This window comes from Glycine max, chromosome 17 (genome assembly GCF_000004515.6).
Source record: "Glycine max cultivar Williams 82 chromosome 17, Glycine_max_v4.0, whole genome shotgun sequence".
Taxonomy (NCBI): Eukaryota; Viridiplantae; Streptophyta; class Magnoliopsida; order Fabales; family Fabaceae; genus Glycine; species Glycine max.
This window is the reverse complement of record NC_038253.2, coordinates 26,108,244-26,135,528: the sequence shown is the minus strand read 5'-3', so window position 1 is coordinate 26,135,528 and position 27,285 is coordinate 26,108,244. Positions and strand designations below refer to the sequence as shown.

Sequence of the window (27,285 nt, the reverse complement as noted above, 5' to 3'; positions counted from 1 at the left end):
CCCTCTAATATCAACAAAATCAAGCCCTCATAACAAGACCTCATTTATTCAACTTCACTTCTTTTCTTCTTCTTCTTCTTTTTTTTTTTGAAAGAGAATCAGAAATACTATACAATATATATAAATGATCATCCGGGAAATCATCCCGAATGGGTGAGTTCTCATCAGACACATGTTCGATTCGACTCAAATGATCAGCAACTAAATTTTGTGCTCCGCTCCTATCACGGATCTCCAAGTCAAATTCTTAGAGCCAGAGCATCCATCGGATCAACCTAGGCTTTGAATCAGCCTTCTGCAAAAAGTACTTTAAAGCTACATGGTCAGTATAAACAATAATGCGAGTACCAAGCAAATAAGAATGAAATTTTTCAAAAGCAAAAACTATGGCTAGTAGCTCTTTCTTAGTAGTAGTATAATTCGCTTGGGCAGCATCTAAAGTCCTAGAAGCATAATATATCACCCTAGGCAATTTATCAATTTTCTGAGCAAGGACAGCCCCCAATGCATAATTTGATGCATCACACATAAGCTCAAAAGGGGTTGTCCAGTCGGGTGCCTGGATGATGGGGGTGGTAGTCAGTGCTATTTTTAGGCAATCAAAAGCCTATTTGCATTTATCATTAAAGTCAAACTCCACCTCCTTTTGCAACAAGTTGGATAGTGGAAGGGCTACTTTGCTAAAATCTCTTATAAAGCGCCTGTAGAATCCTGCATGACCAAGAAAAGATCGCACCTCTCGCACGCAAGAGGGGTAAGGCAATTGTGAAATAACAGAAATTTTTGCAGGAGCTACTTCAATGCCCTTATTGGAAATAATGTGGCCTAAAACTATACCTTTCTCAACCATAAAATGACATTTTTCAAAATTTAGAACAAGGTTTGTTTTAGTGCATCTATTCAAAACCTTTTCCAGACTATCCAAACAATCATTAAAAAAGGATCCATATACAGTGAAATTGTCCATAAACACTTCTATGCAATTTTCTAAAAAATCACTAAAAATATTGATCATGCACCGCTGGAAGGTACTAGGGGCATTGCACAGGCCGAAAGGCATCCTCCTATAGGCAAAAGTGCCGAAGGGGCAGGTGAATGTGGTTTTTTCCTGATCCTCAGGAGCAATAGTGATTTGCATATAACCAGAAAAACCATCAAGGAAACAGTAGTGAGATTTACCTGCCAGGCGTTCAAGCATCTGGTCAATGAATGGCAGTGGAAAATGGTCCTTTTTGGTAACCTGGTTCAGCCTCCTATAGTCGATGCAGACTCTCCAACTGTTCTACATCAGAGTAGGAATCAGCTCCTCCTTCTCATTTTTTATCACGGTGAGGCCGGTTTTCTTCGGAACTACCTGGACGGGACTCACCCATTAGCTGTCAGAGATAGGATAAATGATTCCAGCTTGCAAAAGCTTGGTTACCTCCTTCTTCACTACATCAAGAATCACCGGGTTGAGTCTTCTCTGTGGCTATCTTACTGGTTTAGCCCCATCTTCTAAATTTATTCGATGCATACATGTGGATGGGCTAATACCAGGAAAGTCCGCCAGGGTCTAGCCTATAGCCTTCTTATGCTTCTTGAGAACAGATAACAGCTTCTCCTCTTGCTCATCAGCAAGGGAGGCAGATATAATTACTGGAAAACTTTTTCTATCATCCAAGTAAGCATATTTTAAATTTGATGGCAGAGGCTTCAATTCTAGTGTGGGCGGTTGGATAGTGGCAGAAAGAATTGGTTTCTCAGCCTATACCTCATAAAGAAAGTCAGAGGTATGTGTACTTCCTGAAACATGGTTAGTTCTATCTGACTCTATAGAATCAATCTCAAGAGGTAAAACATCACCAGACATGTAATCAATATCAAATTCAAATTCACTCTTAACATCAAATTCAGACATATAATCAAGTGCAAATTCAGATTCAATGCATGAAGAGTGACAGGCATGCAGATTAGAATGAAGATCAGTCATGTATTCATCAACAATATGGTCAATTATTTCAACACGAAATATAGAAAGATCTTCAGATGGGTGCTTCATAACATCAAGAATATTAAAATGAACAGTTATATCACCAAATTCCATAGATAGTGTGCCTGCATATACATCTATCTTAGTTCTAGCAGTTTTCATAAAAGGTCTGCCTAAAATGATGGGAACTTATCCTTTAGAAAATCCCTCCTCCATATTTAAAATATAAAAATCAACAGGGAAAATTAGTTCACCAACTTTAACTAAGACATCCTCTATGAAACCAGTAGGATAGGCAACACTTCTATTAGCTAAATGAATTACCACATCAGTTGACAGCAAAGGACCTAGAGATAGAGAATTAAAAATAGACAAAGGCATAACACTAACAGAAGCTCCTAAATCTAGCATGACATTGTCAAACTTATTGTTCCCTATAATATAAGGTATGCTGAATGTACCTGGATCTTTACATTTTTCAAGGATTTGGTGAACAGATTTACCAATCAATGCGGAGACATTTCTGCCCATACTAATTCTTTCACTTCCTTTAAGCTTCCGCTTATTAATGCGCAGCTCCTTCAGGAATTTAGCATATCTTGGAATTTGTTTGATTGCATCCAACAGAGGTATGTTTACCTCTACTTTTCTAAATGTTTCCAATATCTCCTTCTCCGCCTCTTCCATTTTTTTTGTTGGAAATTGCTTTTGGAGGGAATGGAAAAGGGATATGCTGCTTCTGTAAATCAGAATTACCAGTGGGAGATTCACCTGCATAGAAATTGTTAGGTAACTTACTCTTTAAATTTTTGTCATAATCTTTTTCTGGAGTAGAGTGAGGTTGGGCAGGTTCATTTGCAGATGAGGAAGATGCTACTGGTTGAGGTCCTTGACACTGCTTTCCTGACCTTAATGTAACGGCACTCACATTTTTGGGATTCTGGACAGATTGAGAAGGTAATCTGTCAGAATTATGGGACTATTGTTGATTTAACTGTGTAGCCAACTGTCCCATCTGATTAGTTAAGCTCAGAATGGAGGCTCTGGTCTCTTGTTGAAACTGCATGTTTTGCATAGTCATTTTCCTCACAAGTTCTTCAAGGGAAGGTTGCGGAGGGGCCTCAATTGTTTGTTGTTTCTGGGGCTGTTGCTGTTGTTGCTGTTGGATTGGTGGAGGAACGTATGGTCTGCTTGGGCCAACAGCATTTTGAAAATAAGGTTGTTGTTGTTGTTGCTATTGTTGTTGTGAAGGATTCAACCATCTAAGGTTGGGATGATTCCTCCACCCGGGATTGTACCTGTTGCTGGAGAGGTCATAATTATTCTGTTGTGGCTGATTTTGCTGCTGAGGTTGAGGAGGTCTGTTGTAGATGTTTGCAGCATAAGCTTCAGGCTGTTCAATTGCTTTAGATTGTTGCACAAAAGGGCAAAGGTCTGTGTGGTGGTCAGCAGAGGAGCATAAACCACAGAGTCTGGCGACAGGTGCAGATTTTTGATTCATGGCAAGTTGGGTTACCAGGTTAACCAAGGCATCTAGTTTACCTTCAAGCTTCTTAGTCTCAGCTGATGAAGATGAATTCGTGGCTACTTCATGCACTCCTCTAATGACAATAGCATCACTTCTGGCACTAAATTGCTGGGAGTTTGAAGCCATCTTCTCAATTAAATTTCTGACTTCAACAGGGGTCATGTCTCCAAGGGCTCCACCACTGCCAGCATCTATCATACTTCTCTCCATGTTGCGAGTCCTTCATAAAAATATTGGAGGAGAAGCTGCTCAGAAATCTGGTGGTGAGGGCAACTGGCACATATTTTCTTAAATCTCTCCCAGTATTCATATAAGCTCTCTCCACTGAGTTGTCTAATGCCTGAAATATCTTTTCTGATGGTCGTGGTCTTGGAAGCAGGGAAATTGTTTTTCTAAGAATAGTCTCTTGAGGTCATCCCAGCTCGTGATGGACCTTGGAGCAAGGTAATATAGCCAGTCCTTTGCGACTCCCTCTAAAGAATGACGAAAGGCCTTCAGAAATATGTGATCCTCCTGGACATCTGGTGGCTTCATGGTGGAGCAGACAATATGGAATTCTTTCAGATGTTTGTGCGGGTCTTCACTTGCAAGGCCATGAAACTTTGGAAGCAAATGGATCAGTCCAGTTTTAAGAACATATGGGACATCCTCATTAGGGTATTGGATGCACAAGCTTTCGTAGGTGAAATCAGGTGCAGCCATTTCCCTTAGAGTCCTCTCACGGGGTGGAGGTTGTGCAATGTTCAAAACTATAATGCTCAAAATCACAAATAACAGAATGCTCAGGATGCTCAAAAGGTACTAAATGATGTCTAACTAATCTATGAAATGTCCTATCTATCTCAGGATCAAAGGGTTGTAAGTCAGATGGATTGCCTCTAGTCATACACTACATTCAGCATGCAAAACTAGTTGCCCTCTTATGCAAGTAACAGTGTAGGTTTGAACTACAGCTACCATTAAATGATATCCAGATGACTTGAAATTTTGTGATCAACCTTATAAAATGGTGAGAAGATAGCACAAAAAATTTCAAATGAAAATTCAAAGTCTAACTATATTAGCTAAAAATGATAAGTTAAGAAAAATAAGAGAATAATACTTGGAAAATAAAAACTTTTGACAGAATCACAATTTTTGGAAGAAGGATACCCCAGCCATCCGACACAGCATGGGAAATTTTTTTCTACCCCAAATACATATATAATAATAGTTATTCTGATACCTGGAGCAAAAGTTATGGTCATTTGATGTTTTGACAAAAATCAAATTTGCTACTTTTTTGGAACTTTCAAATCTGACCAAACTAAGGGCTCCAGCTATTTTTCCCACAAAATATGGATCAAAAGAAGTGACCACAAAAAAATTCAGCCAAAAATAACAACTATAGCTACCAAAAAAAAAATCCCAATTAATTCAGCAAGTGTGGTCTCTAAAATCCGTCGCTAAGGATTTCCACTACTACCCTGTTTTCCAGTTCAACAAAAGTGGTCGCTAAATCCGTCGCAAAGCATTGTTCACAGCAAAACACAAAAACTGAAACAGGGGAAGTGCTGAACAGAAAAACTAAAATAAAACACACACTAAACAAAATAACAAGACTCTTAAAAACACTTAACGCAACAAGACACTAACACAACACACGAAAGCATAAAACAACTAAACATAAAGCACGAATCCCTAGTTATTATGAACCTTTGGACACTGTCCCCGGCAACGACGCCAAATTTGATCGAGGCCGTACCCGAATCAAATAAACATTAAAATGCAGTAACTAGGAAGTGATCCTAGGTCATTTCCCAACGAGCAATGATAAACCAAATGTTCATAACAGGTAATAGGAAAATAGTAACGAATTGGGGGGGGGGGTTGTTTGCTTTTGTAAATTAAACAACGAATAAATGTGAATTATAAAATATCAGAATTAAAACATGTTGCTTCCCCTTGATTCACAAGCAAGTCTCTTATCCTAGGTTACGAGAGTTTATCCTTTATCAGTTCAACCACTTAATCCAACCCTAAATTAAATTACTAAGCGAAATTTAACATAGGGCATTCATTATGTGATTAAGCAACACATACACCAATTAATCATAAACGATCATTAAGCATGAACGTAATTAAGCGCAGAGACAATTAATCAAGCACTAAGCATGCATGAATTAATAGCAACAAATTCAGAGTAATTAGTAAATAGGAAAAACTGAACAGAATTTAACAGTAATAATAGAACCTCAAAGAGAACTGTGCTTGATCCTCAAGAGAAAGCAACGTTGGAGACTTAGTCTTCCATTAATCAATAGAGAACGAAATTATAGATTGAAGAATGGAATTTTATTGCTAAAACGAAAAGTCAAAACTGGAATTGCAAAACGAAAAAGTGTCTAAGAAAAGCCTAAAACTAAAAACGAAAATAAGAGAGAGAGAAGAGAAGAGAAGAGAGAGTGGGCCTAAACTAGAACCTTGGTGCTGTTATATAGTTTTTCAGCCCGAAAGCTTACAAATCTGTTTTAAATCCAAGCCCATAAATAAAATCAAATCAAATGTAGATAAGATAAGATAAGATCTAGATGAAATAATATCTAGATGAGATCAAATCTAAATAATATCTAGATAAGATAAGATCTAATTTTGTAGAATAAAATAGTCTGCCCTCTTCAAGTCCAAGCCCAATTCTGGATTCAAGCCCAAGCCCAACTCTGGATTCAAGCCCAATGCTTCATTAATTCCTGAAATTAGATTAAAAACATCAAATTAGCTGAATGGGCCCAAATAATAAAACTGTCTAATTAATTTGACAATTAAGAATAATCAGTACTTAAAATGGTGCAAAAAAAAAAGGTTAAGAAATAGGAGAAAATAATAGCACATCACCAGGATTTCTTCAAACTCTTCCATAGTCGACACTAGTTGGAAATCCTCAAATGTGAAGCACCTCAGGGGCTGGTCATAATACTGGGTAAGGGATGCAATCGCTTCCACGGAGACTTCTACCGTAGCTAGGTCCCAAATCTTACCATAGACTTTGCGGAAGGCTTGCCGTTGAAGTTGACCCATCAATTGCCCCAACTCTCGTAAACTGGTGACCTCTAAGCTCTTGATTTTGACTTGATAGAACCTTTTCTTGAGCAGAGGTGCTTGATTTGATCCCATGTTTACTAGAATGAAAAGTCCTGTTTGAATCAATACTCCGACATCTATCATGGGAGAAATGGATGAATGCATGAAGAGATGCCTATGCGGTGCATGATACGAATGTATTTTACGGACACGAGAGCCCAGAAAATCGTCTCTTCTTACTTGCAATAGTTGGCAGCACAGTGCCCCTTGTATGCACTTAAGAAGGTGACACAAACCATCCGGCTTCCCGTGACAAAATGACGAGACCAACATACAACGCGCGTGTGACAACACGATGCAGACGCGAACGTGCAAAAAAGTGCATGGTTTATAGCGCAATAGGGGTCGTACAAGCATGGTAATATCATCAAATAATCATACAGCAGAGACGTACATGACATTTAAAGGATATGCATGGCAGTGTTAAAACACGCAGCGTGTTCGCTTTGTGCCCCTATTTTAGGAACCCAAACGGGAGGAACTAAAAGGCTTTTAGTGATAACTCCCAAGGTGATTATATCTCTCTTAATGGTTTCTAGAGATATCATTCCCTTCTACAACAATGTTGTGGTGGTAGGGACTACCAGCGTCAACATATCATCAAAGAGAAAAAAACTCTAGATGAGGTTTCACTGTCAGCAAGCAAGTCGAAGACTTAGCATGATCACAGATTCACCTCCACTTCCAATGTTCTCACGGACCCGGGTATAGGGCCCTTTTTCAACTCATTGTGTGTACAAAAAGTGTTAATGTTTGTGTGCATCAAATGAATAAATATCTACCTCATGCATACATTAAAAACACACTAAAAGCATCCAAGAGTTATATATAAGAACATAAGAGGAATAAATGGAAATCGACAAAAGGGAAAGTCATGATATTGCACAAGATTTAGAAGGCCTAACTCTCTAAAAATAGTCCCCAGTGGAGTCACCAACTGTCGCAACCTACCCTTCAGTAGGAGGGTGACACGAGACTCATGGGTGCGTCTTCCAAGGGAGGAAAACGCGCGGAGTCGTCATCGACGTTTATTTGAGGAAAACATTAGAAAAATCAAAAAACGGGTCTACGAACTTTAAGAGTAAAAGGTTCAGGAGTTGTTTTTACGCAAGGGGAAGGTATTAGCACCCCATGTGTCTGTCACAAGGGACGGTAGTCTTAAATCAAATGTGCAAAATCAAGACTTTTATTTTATTTTATTTTCCCTTTTTTATGTTTTTTTTATCTTTTGGGGTCAACAAAAGCGAGGCTTTTGCTCCTACGTATCCTCAATTGCGATGAGGAACTCAGACCTACGTAGTTCTTTAGAAAGCAAGAAAGTTATGCAGGGTGTTGATTTTAGACTTTTAAACAGTTCGTTTTCACTGATAAAAGGTAAAAAGGGATCGTTAAGGCGTTGGACCTTGAAACAGTTTCAAATGACCTTTTTGCGGACAAATGCTTGATTTGTGAGTTGATTTTAGCCTTAGTTTCACTTGGTTATTTCTCAACTCATTAAAGAGGACTTTCAAAGTAAAATGTCCGATTGACACTTATTTTATTATTATTTTTATTTAACCGAGGTCACGACATGAACGATCGGTTGAATTTTATTTTAAAGTCGATTAAATGAGATTACAACACAAACAATCGGTTAAAATTCATTTAAACATTAATTAAGTGAGGTTACGACTTAAACGATCATTCGAAACTTGCTTAAAACGAAGAAAAAGAATACCGAAAGTAGAAGAATGAAGATGAAAACATTCAAAGCAAGAATCGACCCCTAAGAGTGCACAAAATGAATTCAAAGCTTCAAAATCAAAAACTGACCGGTTGAAGATCGACGAACGATGAAGAACGAACGAAGAACGGCGAAGAACGTCCATGGATTTGATCACGGAAGCGCCTCGGCTTGGATTTTTTCCTTCTTTCTTCTTCTCCTCATTAATTTTAAGTGAAAATTGAATACCAGGGTGTTGAACCCCTTCCTCTCAGCCCCAAACGCTATTTTTATAGCAAAAATGAGGGAGGTGGTTGCCGCCCTGCTCGCCCAGGCGAGCTAGGTAGCTTCCACCTGAAGTAAACTCCCTCCAGAATGTTCCAGATAGGCCCATATGGGCCCAGGACTAGGTACACCCCCCTAAATTGATTAGTTCACCCCCCATTTTGTGTTTTTGGTTGATTTCCTTCCGAAACATCATGAAACTTTACGGATTACGCGACAATGAGTGTTAAGCATCTCAAATTTGTCAGCAAAGGTTCGCATGTTGACAAACAATTATCCCCGGACAAAATTAGGGTATGATAGCACGTAACAAATCTCGAACCCTTATTTTTCAAATTCGCAGACCTCTTTTTGGTTTTTCTAATGTTTTCCTCAAATAAACATTGGTGGCAACTCCTGCGTGTTCTCTTTTTTTGGAAGACACCCTTTTTATCTCACCTCGCCTTCCCGCCGAAGGGTAGGTTTTGTTGGATCAAGTGGCCTCGGAATAATTAAGAAAGGGGAGTTGAATTAATTATGAACGTGTCTTGACTAATTAAAAATTTATCCTTCTTAATATTACTAGATTCAATTAGGCTTTACTACTAAGTTATGTGAAAGTAAAGAACAGAAACAATAACTTAGACAAAAGTAATGCGGAAATAAAAAGCACACAGTGGAAAATAAAGAGTGTAGGGAAGAAGAAGACAAACACAAGATTTATACTGGTTCGGCCACAACTCGTGCCTACATCCAGTTCCCAAGCAACCACCAGTTCTTGAGATTTCCAATAACCTTGTAAAATCCTTTACAAGCAAAGATCCACAAGAGATGTACCCTCCTTTGTCCTCTTTGAACAACCAAGTGGATGTACGCTCCACTTGAACTGATCCACAAGAGATGTACCCTCTCTTGTTCAGTATTACAACCCAAGTAGATGTACGCTCTACTTGTACCACAAAGGATGTACGCTCCAATGTGATAAGACAAAGAATTCTTAGGCGGTTAGTCCCTTGAATCTTTGTAAGAGGAAACAAAAGATATCTCAGGCGGTTAGTCCTTTGAAATCTTTTGTCAAGAGGGAGAAGGGAAGAAACAAAAGAATTCTCAGGCGGTTAGTCCATTGAATCTTTTGACAAGAGAGAAGGAATGAAGAAAAAGAATAGCACAAGTTTTTGGTCAATGAACTTTTCTTGAAAGAGAAAGTATTGAACAAAAAATTTTAGAAAGATGAAGAGAAATGAATGAAAGAAATCTGTTATGCATGAAAGGAATCAGTCTTTTTAAATCCGTGCCATGGTCACATATTTATAATCATTTGATGACTCAAGTTAAAGTTTGTGACTCTCGACAATTTCTTTAAAACTAGTCACTTTTTAAAAGTTACGACTCTTTTGAAAACTAGTCACTTTAAAAGTTGTGACTTTTGAAAAATTCTTTAGAAACAAGTCACTTCAAGAATTGTGACTTTTGGTAATTTATTTTTTGAAATCAGTCACTGGTAATCGATTACCATCATGGTGTAATCGATTACACATCAACAGATGTGACTTTTCATGTTTAAATTCGAAAATCAAAATGTTTAGAAACACTGGTAATCAATTACAAGTATTGTGTAATCGATTACACAAGTTTGAAATGATTTGAAAAAGTTTTATCACAAGTTGTGACTCTTGAAATTTGAAATCTAACGTTTTAAAATATTGGTAATCGATTACATGATTATGGAAATCGATTACAGCTTTGTAAATCAGTTTTGAAAAGAATGCTGGCTACTGGTAATCGATTACTGCCTCTTGGTAATCGATTACCGAAGAGTAAAACTCTTTGGTAAAAGATTTTTCTTTTTTAAAAATATTCTTGTGCTATTCAATGTTTTGAAAAACTCTTTTAATACTTATCTTGATTGAGTCTTCTCTTGATTCTTGAATCTTAAGTCTTGATTCTTTACTTGAATCTTGAATCTTGAATAATGATCTTGATTATTCTTGAATCTTGATCTTGATTCTTGAAACTTGTTTGACTCTTGATTCTTTGGCATCATCAAAATAATCTTGGAAGGCATTGCTTCCACAGGTTGCGACAATAACGATAGTATTTTGACTTATCTTTTTTTGTCTTTTTCAAAAACTCCTCCAAGGTATTAGGTGGCATTTTCAAAATGGATATTGTCATACCCTAATTTCGTCCGGGGACTATCATTTGTTGATCTTTTGATCCTTGCTAGTTGACTTACGATGTTGAACACCAGTTACAGTGCGAAACAGATGATCATTCAATGTTTTGATCAAGAATGTGAAAATACCCAAAGGAGAGGGCAAAAGGGTCATTTTAAGGCTTTTTCTGAACCTTGGGTCGCCCAGGCTAGCCTCTGGCTCGCCCAGACCAGCCTCTGGCTCGCCTGGGACACCAAATAACTTCATGGTGAAGTAAGCTCGCCTGGGCGAGCAAGATTAATTTAGGATGAAGTAACAACTCACCTAGGCGAGCTTCCAACTCGTTTGGGCAGACTGCCTTTGTCCCAAATGCCTTGTTTTGCTATAAATAGGCGTAAATAGATGTGAAGAGGGGCTGAGAGGGGGGTTCTCAGGTCCAAAGGTGAAGGATTAGAGAGAAAGAAGAGAAAAGAAGAAGGAATAAGAGAAAAATAAGCTAAACCGCTGCCGAATCGCAACTACAATCGATTTCTACATTGTTCTTCGTTTGGTGTTCTTTGTTCATTATTCGGTTAGTGTTTACTTTTAAGAATTTGAATATGATCTATGCACCCTTAGGGGTTCGCTTTCTTGTTTTGTGCATCTTCATTTACTTCTCTTATCATTAGTAACCGCTTTTCTTTTGTAAAGTAAGTTTTTAACCGATCATTAGTACTGCAAGTTCTCTTTAAAAAAAAGGATTGAAGGTTAATAAAAAAAAGCAAGATAAAACCAATTCATAAACTCTTCTTTTTATCAAATATCACTAGAGGTCATTTCAAGGTCCAATGCCTTAACGACTCTCTCCTCTTTTCAAAAATCAAAAGATCGTTGTCATACCCTAATTTTGTTCGGGGATTATTACTTGATAACATGCAACCTCTGGTTAGCCGCTTTGAGATACTTGGCATCCTTTGTTGCACAATAAATGAAGTCCCGAGACGTGTCAGAAATCAAAGGGAAGCAGGCTAGCGCAATCCGTGAAATTCCGTGATGTGGCGGAAATCGAAAAAAGGTATTTTTGCGTAATCCGTGAGTTTCCGTAACTTCTTCGAAAGCTAAAAAAGAGTAAGTATATATTCCGTAAGGATTCGTAACCTTGCGGAAGGAAAATAAGTATCGTTACAAAATTCGTAAAGTTTCGTAACGTTACGAAAAAAGAATTACCAAAAAATAGAAGGGGGTGCATTTAGTAAAAAGGGGGGTGCAAATAGAAATCTGGCCCACTTGGGCCTTCCAGATCCTTCCTCCAGAAGGCTGTTGCTTCTGGAGGAAGCAACCTTGCTCGCCTGGGCGAGCTGGGTGGCAAGCTCCTCCCCTATTTTGCTATTAATAGGGGGAGGAGTGAAGAAGAAAAGGGTTCAGCCTTCTTGGCACTTCTTATTCTCTCGAAATTGCTGAGGAAAATTATTTCCGTGAAGAAAATTCAAGCCGAGGCGCTTCCGTAACGTTTCCGTGAGTAATTACGCGAAGATTCTCGACCGTTCTTCAACATTCATCGTTCGTTCTTCGTTTTCTTCAGTCTTCAACGGGTAAGTACCTCAAACCGAGCTTTTCAATTCATTTTATGTACCCATGGTGGTCCACATTTTGTTTCATGTATTTTTATTCTCATTTTCATTCACTTTTTATACCCCCTTTTGACGTGCTTAAGCCATTAATTTAAGTCATTTCTCGCCTAATCTAAAAATAAAATAAATTTCCACCGATCATTTGAATTGTATCATCCGTTAATTTTGGTTAAAATGAATTTCGACCGTTCGGTCGTGCCGTAACCAAGTTGGAAATCAAAAAAGAGGTAAAATAATAATATAATAATCAAAAAATACCTTTTAGTAAAATAAAGCGAAAAATCAATCGGACGTTTTCTCTTTGGGATTTCTCATTCTTAATTGAATTGACTAATAACTTAAGTGAAACTAAGGCTAAAATCAACTCGCCTAGTCAAGCTCGTCCACAAAAAAATAGGATCTTGAAAGTTTATCATTTCAGTTTCTTACCAAGTAAAATGGATCATTTTTAAGGTCCAACGCCTTAAAATGATCACCTTTCAAGTAAAAAGAATCACTTGATTCACGCATAAGAAAGAACTACGTAGGTCTGATTTCCTCTCCAAAGGAGGGTACGTAGGAGCAAAAGCACCGCTTTTGTCGACCACAAAAAAATAAAAAGAAATAAAAGTTAAGGTAACACAATTTCCACAATTCTAAAAATAGGCTGTTGTCCTTTGAGACAAACGTGAGAGGTGCTAATACCTTCCTCAAGCGTAAATACAACTCCCGAACTTAGAATTTTCATTTTGACCGGTTTCCTTCGGTTTTTCTGACGTTTTCCACAAATAAACGTTGGTGGCGACTCCGCGCATCTTTCCTCCTTTGGAAAGCGCACCCGTGAGCCTCGCCTTCGCTCGCCCGCAAAAGGGCACGTTGCGACAGTTGGCGACTCCACTAGGGACTATTTTTGTGAGTTAGGCCTATTTTAAGGAATTGTGGATTTGTGAAACTTCGTGTGTGCATTTGTTGAACTGTGTAAAATGTAAATAATTGTTGTCTATTTCGCATTCTTTACACTGCGTTCTAAGCACCCACGGGTTTGAGTAAAAAAGGGGCCCTACACCCGGGTTCATGGGAATTTAAGGAGTGGAGGTGAATCTATCAACATGCTAGGTCTCCGACTTGCTTGATAATAGTGAAACCTCGTCTAGAGCTTTCTCTCTTTATAATGTGTTGTCGCTGGTATTTCATACCGCCACAACATTATTATCTTGAGTGATGATACCTCTAGAAAACATCCGTGTGAGTTATAAATTGTTGGGAAGTAGTTATTAGAGACCCATAGATATTGTCTTATAGGTTCCCAAATAGGGGCAAAAAGCAAACAGGCTCTTGTGCCATTCGTTCTCCTGCGCCTTAACGATGCCCACGTAGCACAGGATATCTCAGTGGAGGGTTTCGAAGGCATCGTTAATCATATAACCACCAACAATTATATCGCGTTTGCAGAAGAAGAGATTTCCGTTGAGGGAAGAGGACACAACAAAGCTCTACATGTGTCGGTGAGATGTATGGACCACGTTGTTGCAAAGGTACTTATCGACAATGGGTTGAGTTTAAATGTAATGCCAAAGACCATAATGGGTCTAGGCAAGGACTGCCTCGGGAATGCCGACATGGTCGATATCAAGGGAAATCCATACAAGTATGGATTAGGGTATGAACCCGGGATGCCGGGGAGGAGGAACGTGCCGTCAAGATTTTGGGCGGATAGGGTATGGCCCGGCCGTATTAGACAGTGTTTCACCAGCGCTGGAATGGTGTCCGAGGAGGAGGTGGCAACAATAGAAGAGGAGTTCCCTCAAGACCCACCAAGTTTTGTGCAACCATGCCACCCCGATTCCCAAGTGGGGAACTGGCGCGTGATAAGCCAGTCAGAATTCTATACCGCTGATTCAATGTAGTTAGAGCCTATAGATTTCCTTTCTCTTTTGTTTTGTGAAACCTACCTTATTAAATAAACAAAGAGATCTTGTTTCATCTGTTCTTGCGGTCCCGCCTTTTTCTCATATCATTTTGCATGTTTTTGTTTCTTTTGTCTTGTTTGGTATAGATATGAGGGTCGATTCTTTGAGGATCCTAACGACGAGGGTTTGACAATCGATTTCGATCGAGATATAAGCCAAACGATAAACGAGGAAGAGGACGTCCTGTCGCCAGAGTTGGAGAGGTTGGTCGCTCAGGAAGAACGTGAAATGAAGCCTCACCAAGAAGAAACCGAATTGGTAAACTTGGGGACCACGGAGGAAAAGAAAGAAGTAAAGGTAGGAACCGGTATGACCGCGCCTATCCGCCAAGGCTTGATAACCCTTCTTGAAGAGTATCAAGATGTCTTTGCGTGGTCATATCAAGACATGCCCGGTCTCGATTCCGACATTGTACAGCATAAGTTGCCTTTGAATCCTGGGTCTTCTCTGGTTAAGCAAACGTTACGAAGAATGAAACCCGAGATGTCTTTAAAAATTAAAGAAGAAGTAAGGAAGCAGTTTGATGCAGGTTTCTTTGCTGTGGCGCGGTACCCGGAGTGGGTGGCCAACATTGTCCCAGTCCCGAAAAAGGACGGCAAGGTTCGAATGTGTGTAGACTACCGAGACTTGAACCGAGCCAGTCCTAAAGACAATTTTCCCCTGCCACACATTGATATATTGGTGGATAATACAGCCAAATTCGCCCTTTTCTCTTTTATGGATGGTTTCTCGGGGTATAATCAAATAAAGATGGCACCCGAGGATGTAGAGAAGACCACTTTCGTCACCCTATGGGGGACATTCTGCTATAAAGTGATGGCCTTCGGGTTGAAAAACGCTGGGGCAACCTATCAGCGTGCCATGGTGGCGTTGTTCCATGATATGATGCATAAGGAAATAGAGGTCTACGTAGATGACATGATTGCCAAGTCTCGGACTGAGGACGAACACCTTGTCAATCTGCGTAAGCTGTTTGGAAGGTTGCGGAAATACCAATTAAAACTAAACCCGACCAAATTCACCTTTGGGGTGAAGTCGGGGAAGCTGCTAGGATTTATCGTAAGTCAGAAAGGGATAGAGATAGATCCCGAGAAAGTAAAGGCCATCCTTGAAATGCCAGAACCACGCACGGAGAAGCAGGTTCGGGGGTTTTTAGGCAGGTTGAATTATATCGCGAGATTTATCTCGCAACTCACCCCTACCTGTGAGCCCATTTTTAAGCTGTTACGTAAGAACCAAGCGGTCCTATGGAACAGTGACTGCCAAGAGGCCTTCGAGAAGATCAAACAGAGTCTCGCGAATCCCCCGGTGCTCATGCCACCTGTAACAGGAAGACCTCTTTTCCTGTACATGATCGTGTTGGACGAGTCTATGGGATGCGTGTTGGGTCAGCATGATGATTCTGGAAAAAGGAGCAAGCCATCTACTATCTGAGCAAGAAGTTTACCGCATGTGAGATGAATTACTCAATGCTGGAAAGGACGTGTTGTGCTCTGGTATGGGCATCACATCGGCTTAGGCAGTACATGCTCAGCCATACCACGTGGCTTATTTCCAAAATGGATCCCGTGATGCAATCCTACCCCCCAAGGGCATTGGATAGAAGACTCCAAGAAGATTGGGCCAAAAATGCAAGAGAAGGCCCTAGGGTTCTCATGAGCCTTAGGGTAGATTTCGGGCCCATGGGCTAAGTACGAGCCCACTTATCTTTGTACATATTAGAATAAGGTTTCATTAATTTTGGGTCTTGTATTTTGGGCTCCATAATGTAGGTAGGGTACCCTAGAAATATAGGATTTTTCAGCCCTTGTATTTTAGGGCACCTGACTAGTTTTTGTATTAGGGGTAGTTTTGTAATTTCACATGCACTAAGTGGATATTTGATGTGTGTGGTTGGAAATAAATTTAATTGAATTGGTAGAAGCCCAATCCAATTAAATTTTAGAGGGGGAGGTGAGCATTTGCTTACTACACCCCATTGCCACATCATATAGTCACACTTTGTGCATGTCCTTCATGCTTTTCATGCCTCATGACACCTAAGCACACTTAGTGGAGAATCTTGGAATTGATCTTGGATTAGTGGTCTGAACCATAACTAAAATTCACTAATCATAATTAGTGAAATTTTGGCTCCAAAGTTTGGCTCCACAAATTCAATTTCAAATTCAAGTGAAATTTGAATTTCCCTCCAATTTTGTGTGACACTTAGGCTATAAATAGAGGTCATGTGTGTGCATTTTTTTCAACTTTGATAATTTGAATATTAAACTTCAGATTTCAAAGCTCATTTAGAGCACAAAATTTCGTGCTCTTCTCTCCCTTTCCCTTCATTCATCTCCGTCTTCCTCCAAGCTCTTATCCATGGCCTCCTATGGTGGTGAGCTTCTTCTAGACTCATCTTCTCCTTGAAGTGGCGTCTCCTCTCTCTCTTCCTTTCTCCATTCCGCTGCCATTCATCTTCCAAGAAGCAAAGGAATCCATTGATGAAGAAGATCCTAGGCCTACAAGCTCCAATGGAGCTTGCATCATCCCGTGAAATACATCTTTGAAAAACTGGCCCTCACGGGACGAATCGCTAGGTGGCAGGTACTATTATCTGAATTCAATATCGTTTACGTCACCCAAAAGGCGGTAAAGGGAAGTGCCTTAGCGGATTATTTGGCCCAGCAACCCCTCCAGGATTATCGGCCGATGCACCCCGAGTTCCCAGATGAAGATATCATGGCCCTGTTTGAAGAGAAGCGGACGCACGAGGACATTGACAAATGGATGGTTTGCTTCGATGGGGCATCTAATGCTTTGGGCCATGGAGTAGGGGCAGTCCTTGTATCCCCGGATGATCAGTGTATTCCTTTCACGGCTAGGCTAGGTTTTGATTGTACCAACAATATGGCCGAGTACGAAGCATGCGCCCTTGGGGTTCAAGCGGCCATTGATTTTGATGTAAAACTACTCAAGGTGTATGGAGACTCAGCTTTGGTGATACGCCAGTTGAAAGGAGAATGGGAAACTAGGGATTCGAAGTTGATACCCTATCAAACTCACATCTTGAGGTTAGCCAAGTACTTTGACGACATTTCCTTCCACCACATACCTCGGGAAGAGAATCAAATGGCTGATGCATTAGCCACCCTGGCATCCATGTTTCAACTTGCCCTACACGGGGATCTGCCGTACATCGAATTCAAATCTCAAGGCAGGCCGGCATATTGTTATGCAATAGAGGAAGAGCGGGATGGGAAACCGTGGTATTTCGACATCAAGCAGTATGTCGAGAACAAGGAATACCCACCAGGGATTTCTGACAATGACAAAAGGACGTTGAGGAGATTGGCTACTGGTTTCTTTGTAAGTGGTACCATCCTGTACAAACGAAACCACGACATGACTCTCCTACGATGCGTAGATGCCAAAGAGGCGAACTTCATGATTGAGGAGATCCACGAGGGTTCCTTTGGGACACATGCCAATATGCATGCTATGGCCAGAAAAATTCTTAGGGTCGGTTATTACTGGCTCACCATGGAGAGTGATTGTTGTGCCCATGTAAGGAAGTGTCATAAGTGTCAGGCATACGCGGACAATGTCAATGTTCCGCCACATCCTTTGAATGTTATGTCCGCCCCTTGGCCTTTTTCCATGTGGGGAATAGATGTCATTGGGGTCATCAAACCCAAAGCATCGAATGGTCACCGCTTCATTCTTGTGGCGATAGATTACTTCACCAAATGGGTCGAAGCAGCTTCTTATACTAATGTCACAAGGAATGTGGTAGTTAGATTCATAAAGAAGGAGTTGATTTGTCGATACGGACTCCCCAGGAAGATCATTACTGACAATGGCACCAATCTGAACAACAAGATGATGCAGGAGATGTGCGAAGACTTCAAGATCCAGCATCATAACTCTACCCCTTATCGGCCAAAGATGAATGGGGCTGTAGAGGCTGCGAATAAGAATATTAAGAAGATTGTTCAAAAGATGACAGTGTCATACAAAGATTGGCATGAGATGTTGCCTTTCGCCCTACACGGATACAGAACCTCGGTGCGAACTTTTATTGGGGCAACGCCGTATTCCTTGGTTTATGGGATGGAGGCAGTACTCCCATTTGAGGTAGAGGTTCCTTCTCAGAGGATAATGGGGGAGTCAAGCCTAGAAGAGTCAGAATGGGCTCAAGCACGCTACGACCAACTTAACCTTATTGAAGGTAAGCGTTTGGCCGCCATGAGCCATGGGCGTTTGTATCAACGGATGATAAAAGAACGCATTTGACAAGAAGGTACGCCCGCGCAAGTTCAACGAGGGGGACCTCGTGCTGAAGAAGATGTCCCACGCTGTTAAAGATAATCGAGGCAAGTGGGCCCCGAATTATGAAGGACCTTTCGTGGTGAAAAGAGCTTTTTCTGGGGGTGCTCTGATACTCACCCACATGGATGGCGAGGAGTTGCCCTCGCCCGTGAACTCCGATGTAGTTAAACGATATTACACTTGAAGTCTGGGGCGATCGAGAGGACCGTTGCAATGTCCTTTTAATTCTGAGTTTTTGTTCTTCTTGGTTTCCTCCAGGGTTTCCCCTCCTCTGTATTTGTCTCGTTCCTTCAAAAGAAGAAAAGATAGGTGAGGTTTTAGTCCTCCCTTTGGTTTCAAACTTTGTGTTTTAGATTTAACTTGAGCCCTCTTCGCTCGGTGTATGGGGTGCCCCAAACGCTTATTTAAAATTGAATCTAACCAGCCTTCACTAAAATAAAATCATCGCATTAGAAACATTCATACATGCACATGCACATGCATATCTTGTGATAGCAAGGAGCAGAATCGTTTCAGGCCACGGTCAGAAGTCAAGACAAGTCAATGGCAGAAATCAACCAAGGTAAGACGATGACCGGTCACGATTGGTCGCATATCATTTGGCTCTTACTTGCAGGTACTTAGGGATGGAAGCGAATGGAGGATAGGATCGCGACCGACCAAGCGCCACCCCTTCCCGGCGCTAAACAAGCAGAGAACGTCGCTGCAAGGCAGCCCAGTATCCTTTGCGTTCGCGGTTTCTTTTACTATTGTTTGTTTTAAATAAATAATCGACACCTAATTCTAATTTAAGTAGGTTCAAGTGGGCAAACGCTAACCCATAAGGAAGGAGGGGACATGGTTAATGTTCCCCTAAAAAAAAAAACAAAAAAAAAACAAAATGTGGCAGGTTAGCTCGCCTGGGCGAGCAACCCCTGCATTCAAAATATAAAAACGAGGGAGGGGAACGTTTTTGCATCCAAAAACTCCCCCCCCCCCCCCCTCATTCAAAAGAGAGGACTTACAAAGGCTTGCGGTTCTTGCTCCCTCAAGTCACTTTTGGTTGCCTTTTGCTTTCATTTTTGGTGTTATTATTCACTCCAAACAAGTAAGTATTCAGTCCTTGATGTTTTTAGCTTCCCATTGGTATATTTTCTTCATCTTTTGGTGCTCTAATTTGTGAGAATGTGCTTGTATTTGTGGGGTAGTTTTGGTTTGTTTTTATGTTTGTTTTCTTGAATTGAGGATTTGAATGAGAAGGCCTTAGGCCTATGCTGTATTCTGAAGCAATGGGGGCATGCCACATTGTCCCCATCCTCTTGCAATTTATGTCCAAACATGCGCTCACCAAGTGCTCGGTGAAATGCCCCAATGATGTATGAATATGATTTTGTAAAATTGGGAGAGTGGGATTGTTTCTTATATGTAGGTACAGCATAGGAGATTCAAAATAGGTGCCCAAATGCAATTCCAAGCTTAGGAACCCAAACTTGTAGCTTCAATGCAAGGAAACATGCTTATGGCTAGGAATCCAAAATTTGGTTTTAGAATTAGAAAAACATGAAAATTAGGATTTGCCTGTGAGAGTTTTTGCTCGAATTTGGGCTGCCTCATGTTTGATACTTTACATAGAGGTAGTGTGGAAAACACCTTGCAATAGTATGTGTACATAGGTAAATATAAGGAGCATGAAATTCCTAGCAAAGCGTGAATGATTGTCTTCCTAAATGAGTGTATGATAGCACGGAATTCCCTTTTGAATGCAAGTGTGTGCATAATGTAAATAGCTTGCCAATATGAATAAATGTGAATGAAACAATAAAAAATTTGTATGATATATATTTCAAACATATGTAGGTAGTTTGTAAATAGCAAATGTTTAGGATATAAATTAGGTGTAAAGTTTGACGCAACACTTTGAACATGAAAGTGTGTTTTCTTTTTCAGAATGTATATAGGTGTATGGCAGTTAGAATATGTTGGATGTTCTTGCATGTTGACATGAGTAATAGGATATTTTCTACACATACACGTGTGCATAAATGGATTATATGAGTTTGGTCTAAATTAGAGGGATTAGCACGACCTTTTTGCGTTAAGATAAGCGTTATCTTGTAAAACTAACTTCTAAATGTTTGTTCTCGCAGGAAATGGCCCCGAGAAAACTTGCCTCAAAGAGATCCAGGAAGGATAAAGCGGCCGAAGGAACTAGTTCCGCTCCCGAGTATGATAGTCACCGCTTTAGGAGCGCTGAACACCAGCAGCGCTTCGAGGCCATCAAGGGATGGTCATTTCTCCGGGAGCGACGAGTCCAGCTCAGGGACGATGAGTATACCGATTTCCAGGAGGAGATAGTTCGCCGGCGGTGGGCATCACTGGTTACCCCCATGGCCAAGTTTGATCCAGACATAGTCCTCGAATTTTATGCCAATGCTTGGCCTACGGAGGAAGGCGTGCGAGATATGAGGTCTTGGGTAAGGGGTCAGTGGATCCCGTTTGATGCAGATGCTATCGGCCAGCTCCTGGGATATCCTTTAGTGCTGGAAGAGGGTCAGGAGTGCGAGTATGGCCAGAGGAGGAACCGGTCCGATGGGTTCGATGAGGAGGCCATCGCCCAGTTGCTATGTATACCGGGGCAAGATTTTGCCCGGACTGCTGTCGGGAGACGGGTGCGGATCATGCGCACCAACATGACCACCCTGACTCAGATCTGGATGACTTTGCTGCTCAGCAACATCCAGCCCAGCGATCATAATTCCGACCTCCCCCTGCCGAAGTGTCCGCTGGTGTACGCCATCCTGACGCGGATGAGCATTCACGTGGCTCAGTTAATCGCTGATGCCATCTATATATTTGCAGGTATGGCGCCTACCAGGCACCCTCTGGACCCGGATAAGTCCAACAGGGCCCTGGGATTTCCTGCCTTGATCACAGGACTCTGCCAGTCATTCGACGTCCCCATCACACCTAGCAAGGTGATTCGGCCGCCCATCACCCGAGCTTTTATTGAGAAGTATTGCACACAGAGACAGGCCCAGGGGGATGCTCCGCAGGCCGCAGACGCGCCGCCACCTCATCAGGCCGGTCCAGCTGGATCGTTTGATACGGAGCAGTATTTGCGGCATTTGGTTCGCCAACAGGCGGCCAACCACCGGGCACATGTACAGACCCATGATTGTCTTTATCAGATGAGTCTCAGCCTGTAGAGCCAGGGCTTTACTTCTTTTCCGTGCCCTACTCCGGACCAGTTCAGGGCAGAGGTCGCATGGCCTGGAGATTGGCCTGAGGCCCGGGCAGGAGAGGCACCAACAGAGGCTCCCGACGAGGCAGATGAGGCCCACGAGGACAAGGAGATGACCGATTTACTTGATTTCTTAGGAGGAAGTGGGGCCACATGATTGGGAGATCCCTTGATCCATGTTTCTTTTTGTTTCCATTTGTTTTTTTTTCTGTTACATATCATCTTATTTTTGTTTGACTAAGGGACTAACGTTTGTTTCATGTTTTGACTTTTGTTTTGTACATACATATCATTTGAGTTGTTACGCCGGTACTTGTTTCGTTGTTGTCAATAGTGTTTGTTGAAATTCCTGGACCGTGTAGAGTTTTTCATTTAGGAACGTCGTTCTAAAAAATAAAATGAACCAAAATCCTAATAAAAAGAAAGAAGCGTTGTGAATAAAAGTCATGTTCATAAAGAAAAGAAAAAGGTTTTTATTTATACATGTATGTAAAAGGAAAATGTGTATAGAAGGATTCTTGTGTGTAAATGATGCGTGGAAAGGAATTCTTGTGTGTGTGAGCAACGAGTGTATATGAAGAAACTTTTGTGTGAACCATAAGTGTGTTGGGAAAAATGAAAAATCTTTGAATGTAAATAGGGCTTGTATATAGACCGTGAGACGTAAAGAGAAGAGTTCTAATGCGTGTACAGAAAAAGTTTGTCATGTATAAGAATATAGATGTACAAAGAAAAGTTTTCCTCATAAAGGACCACAGGTGTATATTTTTGTGAATATATAAAGATGAAACAAAAAGGAAAAAGAAAAGAAAGACCGCGAAGGTCGACATGTTATAGTTAAGAAGTATAAATCATTCGTAAAGAGCAAACGTATCTTCTGGAAACAAGGGATTGATTCTAAGAGTTTATTTTCCGGAATGAACCGAGATAAGGATGGATGAATTCATTGAACTGATGAAAGAACATAACTTGGAAACGTTGGGTCTGTCTGGGTAAATTCCCAACTGTAGTATCACAATGCCATAAACAGGATGCTTGAGTGCCCACCTGGCTGTAGCCATGACTAATTTTGCACATTGTTTTCAAATCATCATTGTCACGCGTGCCTTATGGAACAATATGGAAGCTCGGCCCGAAATCGACACCTTGACACCCAATATTGTTTCGCCCCAGATATCAAGATTGGGTTCCCACGATAAAAGACCCCATTGAAACACAACCTTAGACTTTTTGAATCTTGGCCTATAAAAAAGAATCCTCATTCCTTCCCCGAAGCAAAGGACAGCGGAATCTCCTCAAGGGAGAGCGAATAGAATGCTAAAACCCGATTTCCCAAAGAAAGGGACGAGAAAGGAGAAGTGAAGAGAAAGAAAAGGAAGAAATGGAAAGAAAGAAAAAGAAAAAAAGATGAAAATAAAGAAAAGAACAAAAAAGAAGAAGAAAGATTCCCGGTCGAAGGTCGAAGGGAAGTGAAAATGAAAGAAAGAGGGCAGAAATTCTTCAAGCCAGATTGCCACTCGAAATCATTCTCGACTGGCAATATCCCACCCCACATAAACAAAGAGGAAAAGACCGAAACACCCAGCTTCCTCTCCAAAAACACTATCCTCGAGAAAATCCTATTGGTCCGTGATCGTACGTTTGATCTTTGATTCGATAGGAAATCGTGTGCAAAATAGAGTCATGGTGCAGTTATGGTTTGGGAATAGGATAAAACACTTGCCTTGTGAGTTTTATACACTATGAGTGATTTATTTTCAACTTAGCCCGATGTTTCCCCTGCATGTTCATTTAAAAGCTAAAAGTTGACATCCTACCCTTCATTCTCGATTACAAGGAAGATTACCCTTAGCACAAGTATATTGTTTCTCTAAGATATGGTGCTCTCGCGAATGATGTATTTTTCTTTGCAAAAAGCATGTTTGCTTTTGTAGGTGGAAAGACCCGGTGGATCGTTCGGTCCTGCCGACCAATCTTTTCGGAGCCCCATGAATTGCGTTTTCGTTCATGTGTCCTCCACCTTCGAGTTTGGAGCTATGCGTAGTGATTGCTTAGTGCAATTCTCCATTCTCAATCTTTTCGGAGCCCCATGAATTGCGTTTTCGTTCATGCGTCCTCCACCTTCGAGTTTGGAGCCATGCATAGTGATTGCTTAGTGCAATTCTCCATTCTCACCCTTTTTCGGAGCCCCATCAATTGCGTTTTCGTTCATGCGTCCTCCACCTTCGAGTTTGGAGCCATGCGTAGTGATTGCTTAGTGCAATTCTCCATTCTCACCCTTTTTCGGAGCCCCATGAATTGCGTTTTCGTTCATGTGTCCTCCACCTTCGAGTTTGGAGCTATGCGTAGTGATTGCTTAGTGCAATTCTCCATTCTCCCCCTTTTTTCGGAGCTCCATGAATTGCGTTTTCGTTCATGTGTCCTCCACTTTCGAGTTTGGAGCTGTGTTTCATGATTGCCTAAGTGCGGACCCTCAAGGCAATCCTCCATTCTCAATTTTTTCGGAGCTCCATGAATTGCGTTTTCGTTCATGTGTCCTCCACCTTCGAGTTTGGAGCTATGCGTAGTGATTGCTTAGTGCAATTCTCCATTCTCAATCTTTTTGGATCCCCATGAATTGCGTTTTCGTTCATGTGTCCTCCACCTTCGAGTTTGGAGCTATGCGTAGTGATTGCTTAGTGCAATTCTCCATTCTCACCCTTTTCCGGACCCCATGAATTGCGTTTTCGTTCATGTGTCCTCCACCTTCGAGTTTGGAGCCATGCGTAGTGATTGGTTAGTGCAATTCTCCATTCTCACCCTTTTTCGGAGCCCCATGAATTGCGTTTTCGTTCATGTGTCCTCCACTTTCGAGTTTGGAGTTGTGCTTCATGATTGCCTAAGTGCGGACCCTCAAGGCAATCCTCCATTCTCCCCCTTTTTTCGAAGCCCCATGAATGTTATTGCCTAGCGCTGTTCATGTGTCCTCCACTTTCGAGTTTGGAGCCGTGTTTCATGATTGCCTAAGTGCGGACCCTCAAGGCAATCCTCCATTCTCCCCTTTTTTTCGGAGCCCCATGAATGTCATTACCTAGCGCTGTTCATGTGTCCTCCATTATCAAGTGCGGAACCTCTGGCGACTGGGGAATATGTTCTTCTGTTGTTTTCCGGATCGGTTCCTTCGCCAGATATGTGTATATGTGTATATGTATATTATATTCGTTGTTCTTGTTGTTTTTTGTATTTTGTTTTGTGTAGAAGAAAAAAGAAGGAGTAGAGACGAGAGTCGTCATCACGGAAAGGGCCGGACGGATGAAATCAGTGTCCTATCTTTGCTTTCCTCTTATCTCCGATGAGAGGTAAGTAAAGAGGGGCAACTGTCATACCCTAATTTCGTCCGGGGATTATTACTTGATAACATGCAACCTCTGGTTAGCTGCTTTGAGATACTTGGCGTCCTTTGTTGCACAATAAATGAAGTCCCGAGACGTGTCAGAAATCAAAGGGAAGCAGGCTAGCGCAATCCGTGAAATTCCGTGATGTGGCGGAAATCGAAAAGAGGTATTTTTGCGTAATCTGTGAGTTTCCGTAACTTCTTCGAAAGCTAAAAAATAGTAAGTATATATTCCATAAGGATTCATAACCTTGCGGAAGGAAAATAAGTATCGTTACGAAATTCGTAAAGTTTCGTAACGTTACGAAAAAAGAATTACCAAAAAATAGAAGGGGGTGCATTTAGTAAAAAGGGGGTGCAAATAGCAATCTGGCCCACTTGGGCCTTCCATATCCTTCCTCCAGAAGGCTGTTGCTTCTGGAGGAAGTAACCTTGCCCGCTTGGGCGAGCTGGGTGGCAAGCTCCTCCCCTATTTTGCTATAAATAGGGGGAGGAGTGAAGAAGAAAAGGGTTCAGCCTTCTTGGCACTTCTTATTCTCTCGAAATTGCTGACGAAAATTATTTCCGTGAAGAAAATCCAAGCCGAGGCGCTTCCGTAACGTTTCCGTAATGTTTCCGTAACGTTTCCATGAGTAATTACGCGAAGATTCTCGACCGTTCTTCAACATTCATCGTTCGTTCTTCGTTTTCTTCAGTCTTCAACGGGTAAGTACCTCAAACCGAGCTTTTCAATTCATTCTATGTACCCGTGGTGGTCCACATTTTGTTTCATGTATTTTTATTCTCATTTTCATTCGCTTTTTATACCCCCTTTTGACGTGCTTAAGCCATTTATTTAAGTCATTTCTCGCCTAATCTAAAAATAAAATAAATTTCCATCGATCATTTGAATTGTATCATCCGTTAATTTTGGTTAAAATGAATTCCGACCGTTCGGTCGTGCCGTAACCAAGTTGGAAATCAAAAAAGAGGTAAAATAATAATATAATAATAAAAAAATACCTTTTAGTAAAATAAAGCGAAAAATCAATCGGACGTTTTCTCTTTGGGATTTCTCATTCTTAATTGAATTGACTAATAACTAAAGTGAAACTAAGGCTAAAATCAACTTGCCTAGTCAAGCTCGTCCACAAAAAAATAGGATTTTGAAAGTTTATCATTTCAGTTTCTTACCAAGTAAAATGGATCATTTTTAAGGTCCAACGCCTTAAAATGATCACCTTTCAAGTAAAAAGAATCACTTGATTCACGCATAAGAAAGAACTACGTAGGTCTGATTTCCTCTCCAAAGGAGGGTACGTAGGAGCAAAAGCCCCGCTTTTGTCGACCTCAAAAAAATAAAAAGAAATAAAAGTTAAGGTAACACAATTTCCACAATTCTAAAAATAGGCTGTTGTCCTTTGAGACAAACGTGAGAGGTGCTAATACCTTCCTCAAGTGTAAATACAACTCCCGAACTTAGAATTTTCATTTTGACCGGTTTCCTTCGGTTTTTCCGACGTTTTCCACAAATAAACGTTGGTGGCGACTCCGCGCATCTTTCCTCCTTTGGAAAGCGCACCCGTGAGCCTCGCCTTCGCTCGCCCGCAAAAGGGCACGTTGCGACAATCGTTTCAAGGTCCAACGCCTTAAATAACTCTCCCCACTTTTCAAAAAGTGAAACATCGTTTCGAGGTCCAACGCCTTAAATGACTTTTGTTCACAATTAAAATAAATCTTTCAAAAAACATAAAATCAATTTAACAAACAAACTTTCAGACTTTAAAGAACTACATAGGTCTGAATTCCTCATCGCACCTGAGGATACGTAGGAGCAGGGGCAACTCCCTAGTCGCCCCAAAATAAAAATAAAAATATAAAGAGGGAAAATACATAAAAAGGGAAAGCACATAATTTTGAAGTCATGTTTTTTGCACACTCGATTAAAGGCTGTCGTCCCTCACTTTCAGAACTCGCAGACCCTTTTTTTGGTTTTTCTAACGTTTTCTTCAAATAAATGTTGTTGGCGACTCCGCTTGTTTTCTTCCTTGGAGACAAACGCTTTGGCCAATCTATTATGGCCTTTTCGCACCCTCAC

General features: G+C 41.0%; 1 non-coding gene and 1 pseudogene across 1 annotated transcript; both read left to right on the top strand.

The window, feature by feature from the left end:
- The first annotated feature begins 3,755 nt into the window (after window positions 1–3,755).
- Window positions 3,756–3,862, top strand: LOC113000034 (small nucleolar RNA R71). Its single transcript, XR_003265305.1, has one exon. It is a non-coding gene; the product is annotated as a small nucleolar RNA R71 (small nucleolar RNA).
- An 11,675-nt stretch (window positions 3,863–15,537) lies between these two features.
- Window positions 15,538–17,837, top strand: LOC112999935 (uncharacterized; annotated as a pseudogene).
- Window positions 17,838–27,285: the final 9,448 nt, after the last annotated feature.